General features: G+C 39.6%; 1 protein-coding gene across 4 annotated transcripts in view; it reads right to left on the reverse strand.

Moving 5' to 3' along the window:
- The window catches only part of DNAJC17 (DnaJ heat shock protein family (Hsp40) member C17), a 33,602-nt gene that overhangs the window by 13,530 nt on the left and 557 nt on the right, over positions 1 to 19,515 (reverse strand). The gene's annotated exons all lie outside the window — the stretch shown is intronic.

Here is a 19,515-nt window from a genome sequence, read left to right on the forward strand (position 1 = left end):
GGGCATTCAAGACAAAGAGTATGAAAGAGCCTGACTTCTCTTTAAGCCCTGGCTTAGAGAAGAAATATTAAAAGTTTTGCTTTAATGAGAAAAAGATATGAGAATAGAAAAGGACCTGCAAAGAGAGAAATGGTTGCAGTAAAACATGGAAATAAAAACAATGTTTTTGTCAAAAGATAGTTTGGTTAATTTAAAAACTTTAACCAAAGAACAGATTCAGAGAAACAGCTGTCAATGCACGGACTTGGGATGAAGAAATGCTAGGGAATGAGAGCATATAGGCAAAGAAAACAAACTGGGATGAGAAGAGGAGAAAACAAGGATTAAAGAATGATAAAGTTAACTCAAATATGATACTGAAAATAAACAAAAGTTAATGTGATTCATACGGTTTGTGTGATTCATAAAACAGAGAGTAGAACAATTAGAAGGAAAAGCTCTATGTGCTTACGAGCAGGGCCAGATGAGGAGAACTTTCTGAGTTCAAGGTAATGAACCACAATGAATAAATTAGGAAGCCTATGGGGTCTCCAAGCCCAAAAAGCTTGAATCTCAACATTGTCTGCTATGAAAGTGTATTATAAAGCACAAAAGCATCAGACAAGGTAAATGGAACATAAGCCTGGCCAAGAAACAAACCGTAGTTAAGTATATAAGTTCAAGGTATGAGAAAAGGTATTATAATTTACTACACTAAATGAAAAGAAGTTAGATCCTCATCTTAACCATATATTAAAATAATTTGAGATATATAAAAAGCTAATTATAAAAAAAACTTTAAACCTAAAAGAAATAAAATGATGTGATCATTAATCTGCTTTTAGGATGGGAAAAAAATTTGTAAGCATTAAAATGGAAAAAAAATCACACACACACGCACACACACATGCACATGCACAAATTGAATGGATTTGCAAGGTAAAAAATGTAAATTTCTGTAAGTCAAAATCATAGACAAATGGGGAAATGAAAACAAAGGAAAGTATCTTTATGAAATATGACAAACATCAAATCCTTACTATATAAATAACTCATACAGAAAAAAAATAAGAAAAATATAAACTACAAGGGAATAGAAAAAGAAAATATTGAATGTCAAAAAAAGAATATAAAAAGAACATGAAGAGACAATTCATAGAATAAAAAAGGCTAATAACATAAAAAATATTTAACCTCACACAAAAATTAAGTCATTTTCTACCTATCAATTGACAACAAGTAGAAAAAAAAGATGATATTCAATGTTGGTGGCTTTATAGGGAGTATGTAAATTGACATGATAATTTTGGAAAGCTATCTGTACATATTAGGAGGCTCTGAAGAGTGCAGACCCTTTGATCCTGCAAGGTCTCTTCTAAAAGTCTGTCCTAAAGAAATATTTAGAAATTGTATTTAGATACAATATTTACAAACACTGATGTTCATTTATAGCATTATTTATAATAGAGAAAAATTTAGAAATAACTTAATTCCAAAACAACAACAAAAATTGTAGCTAGCACTTACATAATGCTTATGGTGTGGCAAGCTCTTCACTTTTCTTCTAAGACCATGAACAAGAAAAGGATGCCTCACTCTCACTACTTTTATTTGACATAGTATTAGAAGTCCTAGCCAGAGCAACTAAGCAAAATCATTCCAACTAATACAAGTACCTAACACAAGTATAGGAGTCTTTAGGTTTTGTTCTGCCTCTCTCCCACCTCTCTCTCCAATTCCATCCCCATCCTCTCAGAGATGGGTGAGAGGAAGAGGTAGGGAGAAGGGGTTTTCTATCACCTCACCTTACATCACCACCTTTGGAATGAACTTCCTCAGGATTAGCAGGAATGCCCTCCCTATAGATGTTGGGGGATTTTGTGGAAGACGGTTTCTTTTGTATCATGGGGCTCTTTTTTTTTGTAAATCTAAGGACAGTAAAAGGGAGAGAAGGGCAAGAAGGAACAGTAAGAAAGCAAGATAAAGGGGACATGAGACAGGCTGGATGGGGTAGTACATTCTTCATTTTCTTTTTTTTCTTTTATCTTTTTTTTTGAGAGAATATTTTATGGATTTTATTCTAAAGGAATGATATTAAATATTGTTTTGTGTTTCATAATTCATTTTGGATGTTCTATATCAGAAAATTGTTTTATCTAAATAGGGAAACAAAATTGAACTGAAAAAATTATTTCTATAATAATGGGAAATTAATCTACATATATTAATTTGCTTCATTACCAATTATCTTTCTAAAATGTATTCTTTTGACAAATGTCTATTAACAGTCTCATCAGATTTTAGTTGAAGCTACTAGTATAACTAGACCTAGGTTAGTTTACTCTGCCTCTGGGTGGACCCCCATCTTACCCTACACTTCCAGCCTCCCACATTCCCAATATTTACAACCAAACACAACTGCCTCAATTGGCTTGATGAATCCTGGACCCCAATTCCCTCAAGGCATGGCCTTGGCTTCAACTTCCAAACTACGTTTTAAAAGTGTAAAGGGCTGAACATTCTGTGTTTCTAAATCCTATAGGAAAAAAACTGCCAGTCTCCTGTACCGACTAGATATTAGCAGGAAGAGAGGTGAGGCCAGAAAGTCAAGGCCAGGGAGGGACATCTAACGGCAGAAGATGACTCTCTGAAAGCCCTTCAGTACAGCACCAAATCTCCCTCAATCCTGGGTCTGCTGAGGGAGCATCTAGGATATGCAGGGACTGAGCTGGAGCTAGGGATACGAAGAAAAATCAGTCATTTCCCTGACACCAAAGGGGAAGGAGACTGCTTAGCAAGGAAGATGGCTGGGAAAACACTTAATTACACTGCAGTGTATGAGATGCCATAAGAGTGATCCATAGAATGGGAACACAGAGAAGGGAGTGACTAAATTTAGTCCTGAAGGCTTCCCAGAGGAAGCAATATCTGAGCTGGTTTTGAAAGGTGAGTAGTTCTTCCAACAGAACCAGAGGGCATTCAAGACAAAGAGTATGAAAGAGCCTGACTTCTCTTTAAGCCCTGGCTTAGAGAAGAAATATTAAAAGTTTTGCTTTAATGAGAAAAAGATATGAGAATAGAAAAGGACCTGCAAAGAGAGAAATGGTTGCAGTAAAACATGGAAATAAAAACAATGTTTTTGTCAAAAGATAGTTTGGTTAATTTAAAAACTTTAACCAAAGAACAGATTCAGAGAAACAGCTGTCAATGCACGGACTTGGGATGAAGAAATGCTAGGGAATGAGAGCATATAGGCAAAGAAAACAAACTGGGATGAGAAGAGGAGAAAACAAGGATTAAAGAATGATAAAGTTAACTCAAATATGATACTGAAAATAAACAAAAGTTAATGTGATTCATACGGTTTGTGTGATTCATAAAACAGAGAGTAGAACAATTAGAAGGAAAAGCTCTATGTGCTTACGAGCAGGGCCAGATGAGGAGAACTTTCTGAGTTCAAGGTAATGAACCACAATGAATAAATTAGGAAGCCTATGGGGTCTCCAAGCCCAAAAAGCTTGAATCTCAACATTGTCTGCTATGAAAGTGTATTATAAAGCACAAAAGCATCAGACAAGGTAAATGGAACATAAGCCTGGCCAAGAAACAAACCGTAGTTAAGTATATAAGTTCAAGGTATGAGAAAAGGTATTATAATTTACTACACTAAATGAAAAGAAGTTAGATCCTCATCTTAACCATATATTAAAATAATTTGAGATATATAAAAAGCTAATTATAAAAAAAACTTTAAACCTAAAAGAAATAAAATGATGTGATCATTAATCTGCTTTTAGGATGGGAAAAAAATTTGTAAGCATTAAAATGGAAAAAAAATCACACACACACGCACACACACATGCACATGCACAAATTGAATGGATTTGCAAGGTAAAAAATGTAAATTTCTGTAAGTCAAAATCATAGACAAATGGGGAAATGAAAACAAAGGAAAGTATCTTTATGAAATATGACAAACATCGAATCCTTACTATATAAATAACTCATACAGAAAAAAAATAAGAAAAAGATAAACTACAAGGGAATAGAAAAAGAAAATATTGAATGTCAAAAAAAGAATATAAAAAGAACATGAAGAGACAATTCATAGAATAAAAAAGGCTAATAACATAAAAAATATTTAACCTCACACAAAAATTAAGTCATTTTCTACCTATCAATTGACAACAAGTAGAAAAAAAAGATGATATTCAATGTTGGTGGCTTTATAGGGAGTATGTAAATTGACATGATAATTTTGGAAAGCTATCTGTACATATTAGGAGGCTCTGAAGAGTGCAGACCCTTTGATCCTGCAAGGTCTCTTCTAAAAGTCTGTCCTAAAGAAATATTTAGAAATTGTATTTAGATACAATATTTACAAACACTGATGTTCATTTATAACATTATTTATAATAGAGAAAAATTTAGAAATAACTTAATTCCAAAACAACAACAAAAATTGTAGCTAGCACTTACATAATGCTTATTGTGTGGCAAGCTCTTCACTTTTCTTCTAAGACCATGAACAAGAAAAGGATGCCTCACTCTCACTACTTTTATTTGACATAGTATTAGAAGTCCTAGCCAGAGCAACTAAGCAAAGAAAAAAAAAATAAGAAAAGAAAAAAGAGATAAAAGGCATCCAAGTCAGAAAGGAAGAAGTAAATGTGTCACTATTTGCATATGACATATTATATATAGAAAACCCTAAAGACTTCACCAAAACACTATGAGAACTAATAAATGAACTCAAGTCAAGTTGAAGTTACAAAATCAATATACAAAAATCAGTTGTATTTCTATATACTAATAAAAACTATTGGAAAGAGAAATTAAGAAAACAATCCCAGGGGTAGTTCCAAAGAGTAGTGGTTAGCATGTCTGCTTTACACGCAGAAGGGTTTGGGTTCGAGCCCCAGCAGAGCCACAGCCCATACCCTGGGTGTACCAGGCCCCAGGTACACTAGGCCCCTGGATGTGCCAGGGCCCCTGGGTGTCCCAGGCCCCAGATGTGCCAGGCCTTGGGCATGCGCTGCAAGCACATGGGAGGAGACACCCCACCTTTAGAGATCCAGCTCTTAAGGGGAGACGGCAACATCGGTAGGTCAGAGGTGGAAGTGTGTGTGGGGGGGACTTAAAAAAATGTTTTAAAAAGAGAAAAAAAACAATCCCATTTACAACTGCATCAAAAAGAATAAAATACATAGGAATAAATTTAACCAAAGAAGTAAAAGACCTGTATACTGAAAACTATAAGATACTGATGAAAGAAATTGAAGAAGATACAAATAAATGGAAAGATATTCCATGCTCATGGATTGGAAGAATTAAAATTGTTTTACACCATATACAAAAATCAACTCAAAATGGGTTAAAGACTTGAAGGTAAGACCAGAAACCATAAAACTAGAAGGAAACAGGTGGTAAGTTCCTTCACATTGGTCTTGACAATGATGGTTTGAATTTGATGCCAAAAACAAAGGACAAAAGCAAAAATAAATAAATGGGACTACATCAAACTAAAAAGCTCTGCACAGCAAAGGAAACCAACAAAAGGAAAAGTCGACCTATAGAATGAGAGGAAATATTTGCAAATCATATATCTGATAAGGGTTAATATCCAAAATACATAAAGAACTCATACAACTCAATAGCAAAAAAACCAAATCTGATTAAAAAATGGGCAGAGGATCTGAAGAGACATTTTTCCAAAGAAGACATACATAAGGCCAACAGGTACATGAAAAGGTGCTCACATCACTAATCATGGAAATGCCAATCAAAACCACACAACTGTTGGAATAGCTATTATAAAAAAAAAAAAAAACAAGAAATAAAAAGTATTGGCAAAGATGTGGAGAAAAGGGGACCCTCGTGCACTGCTGGTGGGAATGTAAACTGGTGGAGCCACTATGGAAAACAGTACAAAGGTTCCTCAAAAAATTAAAAATAGAACTACCATAGGATCCAGTAATTTCACTTCTGGGTACATTTCTGGAAGAAATGAAAACACTAACTTCAAAGATACATGCACTCCCATGTTCACTGCAATATTATTCACAGTAGCCAAGACATGGAAATAACCTAAGTATTCATGATGAATGAATGGATAAAGAAAATGTAGTGTGTGTATGGACACAATGAGATGTTACTGAGCCATAAAAAAGAAAATCTTGCCATATGTGACAACACAGATGGCCCCTGAGGGTGTTGTGCTAAGTGAAATAAGTCAGACAGAAAAGGACAAATACCATATGATTTCACTTATATGTGGAATCTAAAAACAAACAAACAAACAAACAAAAAACCTGAACTCTCAGATACACAGAACAGACTGGTGGTTGCCAGAGGCGGGGGTGGGGGGGGCGAGGGGAGGACAAAATAGACGAAAGGGGTCAAAAGGTACAAACTTTCAATTATAAAATAAATAAGTAATGTGCACCATGGTGACTAGAGTAAATAATACTATATTGTATTCTTGAAAGTTGCTAAGAAAGTAGATCTTAAAAGTTCTCATCCCAAGAAAAAATATTCTGTAACTATGTTGGTGATGGATGTTTACACTTATTGCAGTGATCGTTTTGAAGTATATACATATATGGAATCATTAGGTTGTACACCTGAAACTAACAAATGTTATATGTCAATTATGTATGAATGTTTAGCTTATTTTTACTGTTCTAAGCTAAGAGGAAGCATAGGTCACAGAAAGAAAGGCGGCTCTGGAGTCTAACAGATGTATTTTCAAATTTTGAATCTTCTACATACAATTAGCATGACCTTGGGCAAATTACTGAATTTCACTCAGCTTTAGGTTCTTCAACTACAAAGTGAGGAGTGTTATGAGGATTAAATGATCCATGTGAAGTAGCTGTCAAAAACAAAGTACTCAATATAAGTTCCAAACTTCTCGCTTATCCACTCCCAGTATGATGCCAAACCAACCTGACAGTAACTCCAGGGATGGATGCGGGCCCACAGTGGGCCCAGGTCAGCCTAATTTGAATTCTTGAGGTGAACAAGGCTGGTTTCAAGACCTAGCAGTTCTAAAATTCTAAAATTCATTCATTGGTTAGCCCCCAGAGACTCTGAAATACTCTCATTCAAAGGGTAGAGGGCATGGGTAGATCTTCCACAGTGGCCATGAACCAAAACCCAGCTGGCCTAAGAATGTTGGTCAAGTGTGTCTGTCCTGATTAACTAGTTATTACTATCTTTAGCTGCTAAGCCTGCTCTGGGCAGGGCCCATTCCTGGGTTTTAGCCTAGAAGGCCAGTTTTGACTTTGAACCAGTTTGGTCTTTTGTGTTACAAACCAGATTCCCAGCTTTGCCCAGTCTCCTGGAGTGACTGCTGCCTGAAGAATTTCTCATGTAAACACAACTCTCTTAAAGCAGACCTTTGAAAAAGCTTCCAGTATTAATATTGTTTATTATGAAATAATCCTACCTTATGAGCAGCACAAGAGGCCGGATTCTGGCTAAAAAGATACAACAATAGTTTTCTAATTATGAATTTTTTAATCAGATTGGGTTTTTTTGCTATTGAGTTGTATGAGTTCTTTATGTATTTTGGATATTAACCCTTATCAGTTGGGAAGGAAGAAGAACTTTCAGAAGAACAAAGAAACAGAGGGACCATATGTGGAATAATGTGGGAATAAGATAGCACTGTCTATTCCAGGCATCGGGGTTGGCAGTTTCTCTATGAAACTGAGTCTGCAGGAGCTGGGATCCTTAGGCAAAGTTGAAGCCGCCACAGGAAGTTGCCACAGGCTATTGCATTGTCTTAACACTTGCAGTTTCCTTCTTTACCTCTAGGTTTCCCCTAAGTCCTCTAATCTCCCTGGTACTTGGAATCATTCATATGCATTTCCTAAACCTAACAGAGAAGAGCTATAGGTGACAGTTGAGAGGCCTCCCAACCAAAGCCAGGGTCCCAGACTAGTTTTTCAGAGGACAGGCTGTCTGCAAGACCCAGCCTCAGAACAGTAAAGATCTCAAACGAACATAAGCTCCACGAGGACTTCAGATTCCAGTTTGCAGAAGTGTGGTCCTTCTCCTGATGTCTTTCTAAAATTTTACTGCCTACCCCCTCCCCTTCTCCATCCTAGGGCATTATGTGATTTTAATCTGTCCTCCATGTCTAAGGATCATCATCCAGAACATAAACTACTGAACAGTATAATACGTTCAGATGCTACTGAGGGTAAAGAATCAGCCTTTTCCTATACTTAGGTGGTGATGATCTTAAATTCTACTCCATAAAAAGTTTTTCTATCTCTTACCTAGTCAGCCTTACTACACTGTACCAGATGCCAGCACTTCTCTGCAAGTGCTTCTAATCTGCAGTTGCTTTTCTGGTATGTTCTGGCAAAACAGATCAGCTGGTTAGAAGTATACCTCAAATAAGAGCATACAGATATAGCTAATTATGGGGGTTCCTCTTACAAATAAAGAGAATGCACTTTAGGAGGCATAGAATTTTGCTTATCCCCAGGGCCCAGCACAGTGCACTGAACAACACCTAGGCACATAATAAATACCTATTGAATGAAAGGGGCACATAATAAATACCTATTGAATGAAAGGGGCATACAGTCATTTGGTCTTAACCAAAACACAATTATAAAAAGCCTCAACTATGTCAATCAGTTCAGGCCCACTAAGGAAGCAGGTGCTGTCCCAACCTTGAAGACCTTACCACTATTTCACAATTTCCCCTTCTACCTGCCATCACCTCCTCTTGAGAAACCAAGCTGGAAAAGGGAAGAAATCACTATAGCAGACTGCCAGGAGAACCACAGCGGGAACTGAATATTATACCCCCAGAGCCCACATCACAGAGGGAAAGAATGAGTCATGAATTAAAAGCTACCTAGCCCTTCCCGGAGTCTTCAAAACAGGTTCCACCACTTGCAGCCTAAATCAGGGGAGGGAGCGGGGAGCTGAGTCTCCCACAACCTCCAATGGGCTTAGAAATGGGCTTTGTGCCATGAACAGAGCACGACCTCTGACAACCCACCTGCCTTCAGTCTCATCTCTTGAGAGGAATAAACTCCCGACTCACCTCAAAAATTCAAGGCACTAAGCGGTCCAAAAAATATAAAATAGCCATCATTAACATAGAAGAAAAGTACCCTATAAAGAACAGATCACTATTTTTTAAAGGCTGCTGTCTTTTCTTATGATAAAACTTGGAGCCAGGTAAGTAAGGGTACAAGTAATTAGGCCCAGTTCTCAAAAGCCAGATTCATAGATGGGACTCGGATACAGAGGACACAGAGAAAGACCACTCTGTGTGACAACAGGTACTGAATGAACAAACCACCCTGGTGAATCAGCTAGAAAGGCCAGGTTCCAGGAATGGGAACAGACAGTAATCACTATCTGGCAGTAATTTTTCCCAGAGCCTAGGGGAGGCAGACATCTCTCTGCCCTTGCACTAGCCAGACACTAGAGGTTATGTGACTGCCTGATGTCACAGGCAGGAAATAAACCACAGAGCTCTGGGCACTTATCTAGAAATCTTCTCTGCCTAAAAGATTGGGCACTTTCATTCCTTACAGCCTGTGGCCCACACTGCGACAGCACTACAGAGAAATCTCTACACGCTACACCGTGGAAAGGATGGATAGCTCCTAAGGCTCAGTACCATCCACCCCACAGACCAACACCCTCAGCTCAACACTCTCCAAATGTGGGCCTGCTGGTGGTACCAAGATGAACCTGAGGGAACCCGGACCTCATGCCAACATCTCTCTTAGGCTGCTAACCATGGTCCATGGTCCAGACTCAGGGCAGTGATCTATGCAGCCTGGACCAACCGGGACTACGCACAAGGCCTGGCCTGCTTCTCTCCAAACGTCTCCCCTATGTGCCCTTTGGGATCTGGAACCTCAGCCCATCTCTGAAGTCACTCTTCAGCTCCTTCCATCCCTCGGGTTCTCACCTCTAGGAACCCCCTTCCTTTAGCCCTCCAAAAACACCCTCCTGGGCCTCAACCCCTGTCCTGCCCTCCTTCTCAGCCCACTTCCCCAAGCCAGCTACTTGCCTGGAGCCCAGTCTATGGCCATCCTCCTCCCATTCCTCCTACTCATCATCAGATGCCCCCTTCACTCAGGCCCTGCCTCCTCTCTCCCACCCATACCCTAAGCACTCCTTTATCAGGCTCAGACTATAAAATTCTTGCCCATCTTCTTCTCTCAGGTTAGAGATTCCCACTCCTCAGTTTTGTCAGATACCCTGGGTCTGGCTGCCTCTCACTCTCCCCACTGCCTGCTGTAGCCTTCAACCCCTGGAGACCTGGGTCCCCAGGCCCAAAGCTGCTCTCTCTGCCCAGCTTCTGCCCTCTCCCAGGCTGTAGAACTTCCTACATCTCATTCATTTCTTTTTCCCCTTAATGCACTGGTTTCCTTTATAAACAAATTTATATTAATTAAAAGTAAACTGATTTAAAGAAAAATAACAGTAACTAAATAACAGTGCTCAGGAACAGCAAAAATAGGGAAGCAGCTATGCAAATGGAGGACATTTTAAATACTGCCTCAGTTGAGATGGAAACTCTGCTGTGGTTTTAAGGCAAATTTTAACGCACTTCCTCAGACTATCCAGATTGGCTTAATACCTGCCAGGGTCACCTGGGCTCGGCAGCTTTACTCAGAGTCAAATCTCTGGGTCACAGCTGGAGACATGAGGCCCTTTGGAGCCCACAGACCTGTCTCTTATTGGCCTAATTGCTCCTGAAGTGTGGGTCATGGAAAAAGCTCTGAAAGAGTAGAAAACTTAGGTTTGGGCAGGTGCTCTGCGTTTACTAGCCACTTTATGCCGGGCAAATCAATTAAACTCTTTCAGTCTTCATCTTCTCATCTATAAAATGGAGCTAATGGTCCTTGCCTACCTCACATGCTTGTTTTGAAGATCACATCAAATGAGATAATTTATGTGAAAGCACTTTGGTGTCATATACATGTGAGGTATTATTCTGAATGCTAATGAATAGCTTATAGCTTACAAACACAAATAAATTATTCCTTTTGACTTAACAGGCAGCCAAGTAACTTCAAAAATCCAGAGCTTCAGCCTGACAACCAAATCCAAGAGTGAATTAACCATTACAGAGATACCAAGACTTAGAGGTCTGGCTCCTGATCCTGCCCAGTGCTAGTCAACACTTGGTGAACAAATGACTGTCATCAAGTGAAACTAGGTTCAGTGCCCAACCTCAAGGATTCAGCACCTGGCCTGGAGTTAAGAGGCTTTGGGAGAGGCTCCTGTTGGAGACAGTGGACCAAGTCAGGCACATTTCAAATCCAGAAATGGCACCTAGATGTCCGCAGGATCAAGTCCAAGCACGCTAGGGCCTATAGGCCCAAAGACACCACATTTTTTCAGATTCATCTCCTGCTACATCCTCAACAAATGCAATGCCCCATTACTTGTTATGCTGGGCACTTTTACTTCTATAACTTCATGCTCATGCCGTTCCTTCAAGCCCTTCTCTGTCTTCAAAAACTCACTCCTAAATCTGTAAATGATATTGAGCATTACATTCCAAGGTACAACAGAAATATGTAGCTTAAATAAAGGTATTAGCTAGCATGCAGGTAAAATAGCCTTTTCCTTAAAGCAATAATAAAATACACCCCCACAAAGTGTCAATATTAAGTTTCCATGGTAGTTTTCCTGGTGAGTACACTTAAAATTTGAGTCTTCAAGAAGTTGATCAAACATTTTCAAGCAGCTGGCTTCACCAAGTAATACCGATCAAGGTACAGAGAGTGTGAAGTCTTCAAAAGCCTTCAAATGAAAAGGCGAGGCTCCTATAGACAGGAGAGAAATTCATGTGTCAGCTGCAGAGGAGTGGAAAGAATATTAAACAGGGGCTCCAGTCTGGCCTGAGGCTGATTCACTGGGTGATCTCTGGCAAGTCCCATAACCTCTCTGGACCTCCATCCTCCTGTGTATAAAATGAAGAGAGTAGATAACCACAAAGATCCCTTTTAACCCTGCTGCAATACATTCTTTTCTCCCCTCAAGATCTTGCAAAAAATACCTCCTGAGGGAAGTCTTCTCTGATTCTGTCAAGTATATGAATCATGTCTTCTCCATCTTCCTCATATACTTTCAGTGAAACTTTCACCTTACCTCAAAAATCATTGTTTACTATACTGTGTGAGCGGTCTTAAGGGAGAAGTGATGTCTTATTCAGCTCTAAAGTCCCACATGTACCTTGTCCATGGTGATATACTTCATTCACTTGTAGATTTGAACTGAACGGTGATTCTTCACTGTTCTACCTAATTCCCCACTTCCTTTCTATACTGACCGCTGCTTCAGTCAAGAATCACTGGTATAGTTGGGAGAATCAGTACTGGTCTGTCAGGACTGGAAGGAGAGGGGTGAGAGGTGGAGGGCAACCTCAGTCATGAGTTGTGTGTGGCATGTATTTGACTTTAGCATTTACAGTGTAAGGAAGATGGAACAAGAATGAAAACAGCAAGCGCTAACTTGTAGTGGGCACACGCTCTATGCCAGGTCCTGTGCTAAGTGCTTTACCTGGACCAAGCCTCACAACCACACCGGAAAGGAGGAACTGCCATCATTCTCATTTTGCAGACAGAAAAAAGCCAAGGCACTCAGAGGTAAAATATTTGCTCAAGGTCACAAACTAGGTAAGTCATGGGACCAATACCCAGGCAGTCTGACTCCAGACTTTAACTATCACTGGTGGTAAGTACATGGGCACATTTACAATTCCCCAACCTTGCTCAATGCTCTGTATTATGATTTCCATCCATTCTCTACAGACAGTAGATGTAACAGAAAATAATTCTTGTCCTTGTTAAGATTAGTTGTAAATGCTGTTACTTTTTACACCAAGTTACCAAGTTACCATATATTTTCAAACTCACCTAACACATACCTGTTTCAGGGCCTTTACACTTGCTAATTCTCCTGCTTAGGAAATCATCACCTGAGTAGAAAACATCAACTTCTAGAGTTATCAACTTTAACTTCTGCATTTCAAATGATGGGCACAGGGAGGGAAGCTATAAACAGAAAGAATGGGGTGACCCTACAGGATCACTCTCTTCACATCTATATCCCTAACATCAGGCCAGGCTCTAGGAAGGGCACACAGTAGACACTTAATAAAAGTTTGTGGAATCAAATGGTGTTTGTGGGAAATCTTTCTACTCTCCTCTAAAACACACACGGAGAAAGGGAAAGGAAACTAAAAAGCAGCAGAGAACACTAAAAGTTTGATTTAATAAAGTGTATGTGTGCCTGCTCTAGGCAAGGCACTAGGCACAAAGCATGCTGCTTTCAAGAGTCAGAGCAGGAAATGTCAGCAGAGATGGGCAATCTCCAATCTACTCGGTGGGAGTATAAGACGGTACCACCTTTCTGAAAGACAATTTTGCAAAAGCTTTTAAATATATTTATTTTGGGGCTAGTAATTTCACTTTGTCACAAAGTACTACTACCCAAGAAAACAATAATTCATATTCATTTCATCATTCAACAAGAATTTATTGAGCACCTATCAAGGGCTAGGAAGTAGTCTAGGTGCTAGAGACAAAACAGTAAACAAAAGAAAGTCTCTTCCTTCCTGGATGTTTTAACATTCTAATGGAGAAGACCAATGGTAAGCAAATGAGTATGTAATATAATGTACAGTAGCGAGATGTACTACTTAAAAATGTATAGCACAGTAAGGGTGTGGGGACAGCTAATTTAAATAGTTGGTCAGGGAAAGTCTCTATGGGGGTGTGATATCTGAATGGAAACCTGAATAAGGTGTTAAGAGTGAGATATACAACTGCCAGGAGAAAGACGTTCTAAGCAGGAGAATTAGCAAGTATAAAGGCCATGAAGCAGGAATGTGTTAGGTGAGTTTGAAAAAATATCACTGGAGGCTCATCTCATATCCTTGAGGATGGTTATTATCCAAAATAATGGAAAATAACAAGTGTTGCAGAGGACATGGAAAAACTGGAACCATGTGTACCGCTCGCTGGTGGTAATGTGCAATGTGCAGCTGCTGTGGAAGGCAGTTTGGCAGTTCTTCAAGACATTAAACCGAGTTACCATATAATTCAGCAATCCACTTCTGGGGATAGCCCCAAAAAATTGAAAGTAGGACTTAAACAGGTATTTTTACACCATGTTCAACAGCAGCATTATTCACAATAGCCAAAAGGTGGAAACCACCTAAATGTCCATCAAAAGATGAATGGGTAAACAAAATGTGTTTTATACATACAATAAAATATTCAGCCTTAAAAAGGAAGGAAATTCTGATAAATGCTACAACTTGGATGAATCTTAAAAATGTTACCTTAAGTGAAATAAGCCAGTCATAAAGGAAAATTATGTGATATTTGTATGTTCATTTATATGAAGTACATAGACTAATTAAATTCATAGAGAAAAAAAAATAGTAGTTACCAGGGTCTGAGGGGAGAAGGGAACGGAAGTTAATGATTAATGGTATGGAATGTCAGCTTGGGATAATGGAAAAGTTCTGGAGATGGGTGGTGGTGATGATTTCAAAACAATGTGAATGTACTTAATGCCATTGAACTGTGCACTCAAAAAGGGTTAAAATGGTAAATATTAGGTTATATTTTACCAAAATTTTAAAACAATTCACAGGAGGACTGATGTAGCAGAGCACAGTGAGCAAGACGAGAATGGTAGGGAACATGCAGGAAAGACGATGAGGGCCCCATGGGCCAGGGAATAACTTCGGAGTTTCATCCTAAGACTGACAAGAAGTCACTGGAATGTTAGGAGCATAGGTGACACAATCTGATTTACATTCTAAAGACTCACTCGGTGTGCTGTGTAAAGAAGCTCAAGGGGTGAAAACAGAACTAGAAAAAAGGGTTAGAAGGCCGCTGAAAATCACTCAGAAATTCCTGAGGTTCTTTCATAATCTCTTGAGAATCTGCAAATGGCATTAATCCATGACCACCTACTCTTCATTTTGGCAGGCCCTGGGGCCCTGCCCTGCTGTGTGTGTGTGTGTGTGTGTGTGTGTGTGTGTGTGTGTGTGTGTGTGCACGTGCATGTGTGCAGGAACATGCACATGAGCATATAAGAATCTGGGACTCACTGCTTAAGGTTCTAGCAGGGGACTGGATTCCAGGGCATGATCCTCTCCCCAGGAGCACTTCTACACCAAACTCAGGTCAGTCCTCAACTCAAGGCTTTCCTACAAAAAAAAAGCACCTTGCCCTTCCTGTCTCCTCTAGGACGGGATGGGAAACAAAAATATCTACCTTCGGGAATTGCTCTGTAAATTCCCATGAATGGTGGTGTTTAGTCCACTTCTGGGTCTCCTGGGTTATAAGAGAGAAAAACGTTTGCAGAAGTGCTAGCTCCATGTACAGAAAAATGGAGTTGGACATGGCCCTAACTCTAGCAGGAGTAGGCAAAATTTTCCTGTAAAGGACCAGATAGGGTGGTTCCATAGAGTAGTGGTTAGCATGTCTGCTTTACACTCAGAAGATCTTGAGTTTGAACCCCAGTGGAGACACAGTCCATACTCTAGGTGTGCCAGGCCCCAGGTGTGTGCAGTGTGTGCAGTGTGCGCAGTGAGCACGTGGGAGGAGATGCCCCGCTTTCAGAGATCCATTTAAGGGGAGACAGCAACCAGGGGTGGAAGTAGTGGTGGGTGGGGGGGGTGGGATTTAAAAACAAAAAAAGGACCAGTTAATAAAAATTTTAGGGGGCTACATATGGTTTTTGTCGCATATTCTTTTTTTTTATTTGGTTAATTGTGGTAAAATATACCATAAAATATACGTTAAATTTACTGTTACCATTTTTAAGTGTACAGTTCTGTGGCATTAAGTACATTCACATTATTGTGCAACCATCACCACCATCAGTCTCCAGAACATCTTTTCATGTACCCCAACTGAAATTTTATACCAATTAAACACTAACCCCTCATCCCATTCCTAGTCCAGCCTCTGGCAACCACCATTCTGCTTTCTGTCTCTATGAATTTGACTACTCTAGAAACCTCATATAAGAGAAATCATAGAATATCTGTCCTTTTGTGACTGGCTTACTTCACTTAGCATCATATCTTCAAGTCTCATCCATGTTGTAGCATATGTCAGAATTTCCATTTTTTAAAGCCAAATAACACTCAAATATAATTTACCACATTTTGTTTATCTATTCATCTACTGATGGCCACCTAGATTGCTCCCACCTTTTATCTACTATGAATAATGCTACTATGAACGTGGTGTACAAATATCTATTCAAATCCATGCTTTCACATCTTTTGGTTATACACCCAGAAGTGAAATTATTGAGTCATGTAGTAAATCTATGTTTAATGTTTTTGAGGAATCGCCATACTGTTTTCCACAGCAGCTGCACCATCAGTAATGTCCAATGGTTCCAATTTCTCCACATCCTCACCAATACTTGCTACTTTCTGTTTTTTGTTTTTACAACAGCCATCCAAATGGGTGTGAAGTGGTGTCTTGTAGTTTTGATTTGCATTTACCTAATGACTAGTGAGAATGAGCATCTTTTCATGTATTTATTAGTCTTTGTACATATTTTTTGGAGAAATGTCTATTCAAGTTCTTTGCCTATTTTTTAATTGAGTTGTTTGCTTTTTTGTTGTGTTTTTTATAATTCTTAAAACATGTAAAAACCATTCTTAGCTCATGGGCCATTAAAGAAACAGGTCATGGGCCAATGACACATAGTTTGCTCAACTCCCTCACTTTATTTGAGGAGTAAGGCCCTAAGAGAGGCAGTGACTGCCTCCAGGTATCCTGATTCTCAAGTCAAGTTGTTGTAGTAGTTTCTGTGGTTGCTACTTCATTCAACAAATATTTATTGAGAGAATACTCTCTGCCAGTCACCAAGGAAAGGATGACTACGGAAGTTAATGGAACAGATCCGCTCCTCAGAGCTGAGTACAGAGAGGAGTAAGGCATGAGACAAATAATCACACAAATGAATATATAATTGCGAACTGAACTAAGTGCTAGAAAAGAGAACTGGTTGCTGTGAAAGAGAAAACAGGCAAGGCCTCTCTGAGGAAGTGTCATTAAAGCTGAGTTCTGAAGGAAAAATCAAAGTAACCCAGGCTAACAGAAATGGAGGAAGAACATTTCTGGCATAAGGAAAAGCATGTATCGAAGGAGTAAGAAATTCTATTGAATATTTTATTAAAAGAGCAACAGAGTTTTAAGTGAATACCAAGATAATTCCATTTTCTGTAAGGAGAATAGGTTGGAGGGGCACAACAGATTAGAATAGGCTAGATTGAAAGCAGGGAGACAAGTTGGCTGGTGGCTGGCTACTCTAATGGTTCAGATGGAAGCTGATAGGGGCTTGGGCAGAGTGGTGGTGGAGATGGTGATAAATGAATAACTTTGAGAATCATTTGGGAGGTTGACTCATTAGGACCTGGTGATAGATGGCAGGAATAGAGAGGACAGGGAGGTATGACTACAGGTTCCTAGTTCAAATGGATGGATGGTGGTCCCATTTACTGAGACAGAGAACTCCAAGGAAGGAGCAGGTTCAGTTTTGGATGCAGTAAGATTTAGACCCCTGTGAAGCATCCAAATGGAGAGATCAAATAGGCAGATGGGCATATAGATTTTGGATACAGAAAGGATTCAGATATGGTCTGAACAGAAGTTACATTTGGTGTTGGTGCTCATCACTACCACTGAGCTGTATGGTGCTGGAAAGGGCCAGAGTGAAACAGCAGAAGAAACACTGACCTGGGCTGGGTATTAGGGAATCTGAGGTCTAGTCCCAATTCTGTCACTAACTACTCTCTCTGAGATTGTTTCACCATCAGTAACACAAGAGGTTGGCCTAGATCGGGGCTTCTTTAACTTATTTCAGATAAGAATTATCTCCTCTCCTCAAAAATTAATACACAAAAAAACACTACACATGATTTCAGGCGTTTATTCAGTCCTTGGAGCCTTTCTGTGGACCCCAAATTAGGAATGTCTAGATTATATGACCAAATAACCAAAGTTTAAGAGACCTTCCTTGTATATATTTTATTTTTAATTTTTTCAAATATACTTTAAATATCTGTTGGTCTTCCAGGTGCCCCTAGAGAATATGACAGGCATTGAACCAAGGAGAGGGGACACCAGAGTCTAGGTCTCCCTGGTTCTCTATCAAAAAGTACCCATTACCATAAAGCTAGCCAGTATATCCAAAGACCCCAATCTGCTTTTCAAAGATTATCTTCTTTTATCCTTTCTTCTTGGCCTATGCTCCAGACAAATTAGACTACACACATTCTACCATTTCTTGGAATACCCTTCCTCCATATCTCCACACATCCAAACTCTACCTGTTCTTCAAGGCTTCAAATGCCTTCTCTAATTCCACCACCCCTTCTTCTAAACTAGAAGAAACCTCAGCCTCCTCTGAATATCCACAGCATTTGTATTCCTCTTAAGGAACTTACTATGTTCTCCTTTGTATTACAGTTGTGCATCCCCTACTAAAAGGCAGGAGCAGCACCTGCTACCCTTTATAAAGAGCCTTTTCACACATCTCTTATCTCATCTGAGTGAAAATTAGATCACAATCACACTAACCTGCTTAGACCTTGGTCTCTTGCCTAGACAACAGACCCACCTGACTCCCTAGTGGCAGATCCTCCATCCACTTCCTACTCACATCCATTCTGCACACTGACATACATCGACACCTCCCGATTGTCTTCCTCACAAGTTCTCAACTTCAGGGTTGCAACACACTGGCTAGATCTGGCGTAAAAGTTCAAAGTGATTTCTCACTATTAATGAAATACAAGTTCAACAATTTATAAATATAGAGCACTTAGAATATTGCCCAACACATAGTAAGCATTATATAGGTATTAGGCATTATTAATACCGAAATTTTAAGACTTATGAAACAAGTGTAGTATAGATTTTTGGCGCTCTGTACACATCCCCATGACCCACTTCTGATTTCAGCTGTAGCTGCAGGGGACAGTTTTGTGCTGGTGGACAGCATCTCTCCTCAAGGGCTCTATGAGTCTCCTTACTTTTCTGCCCTAGAACTTCCTCTTCTTACAAGCTCACTCAGTCCATGAACAGGACAGCCTGGAAGTAAAGGGGCATTCGTAGGCATTTAATCTTCATTTGGTGAATTAGCAGCCTCCCCTTCCTCCATTTCTACAACTACCAACTATGATCCAGAGGAAGATAACAGAAATATTATAGCTTGATGGGTGTTCCACTTCCTGGCACTTTTATCAACACCTTCCTGTGGAACTTCAGGCCTTCTGCCTTACCCTCTGATCCTCCTGCTATTGGCCCACTAGCACATGTTGAGAGGACAACACTCGAGCATCTGCTACTTGTAAAGAGTCAATGGACTGGGGTGGAAAAAAAAACAGAGACGGCAGAGTCATAGGTCCCAATGCCAAGGAGGAGGTGAAAAGAGTGAAGGAGCCTTGAGACCTGGCCTTTCTTTCGTCCTAGGCTCTAAGTGGAATTAAATCAG

Source organism: Pteropus vampyrus, unplaced genomic scaffold, assembly GCF_000151845.1.
Source record: "Pteropus vampyrus isolate Shadow unplaced genomic scaffold, Pvam_2.0 Scaffold19, whole genome shotgun sequence".
Lineage (NCBI taxonomy): Eukaryota > Metazoa > Chordata > Mammalia > Chiroptera > Pteropodidae > Pteropus > Pteropus vampyrus.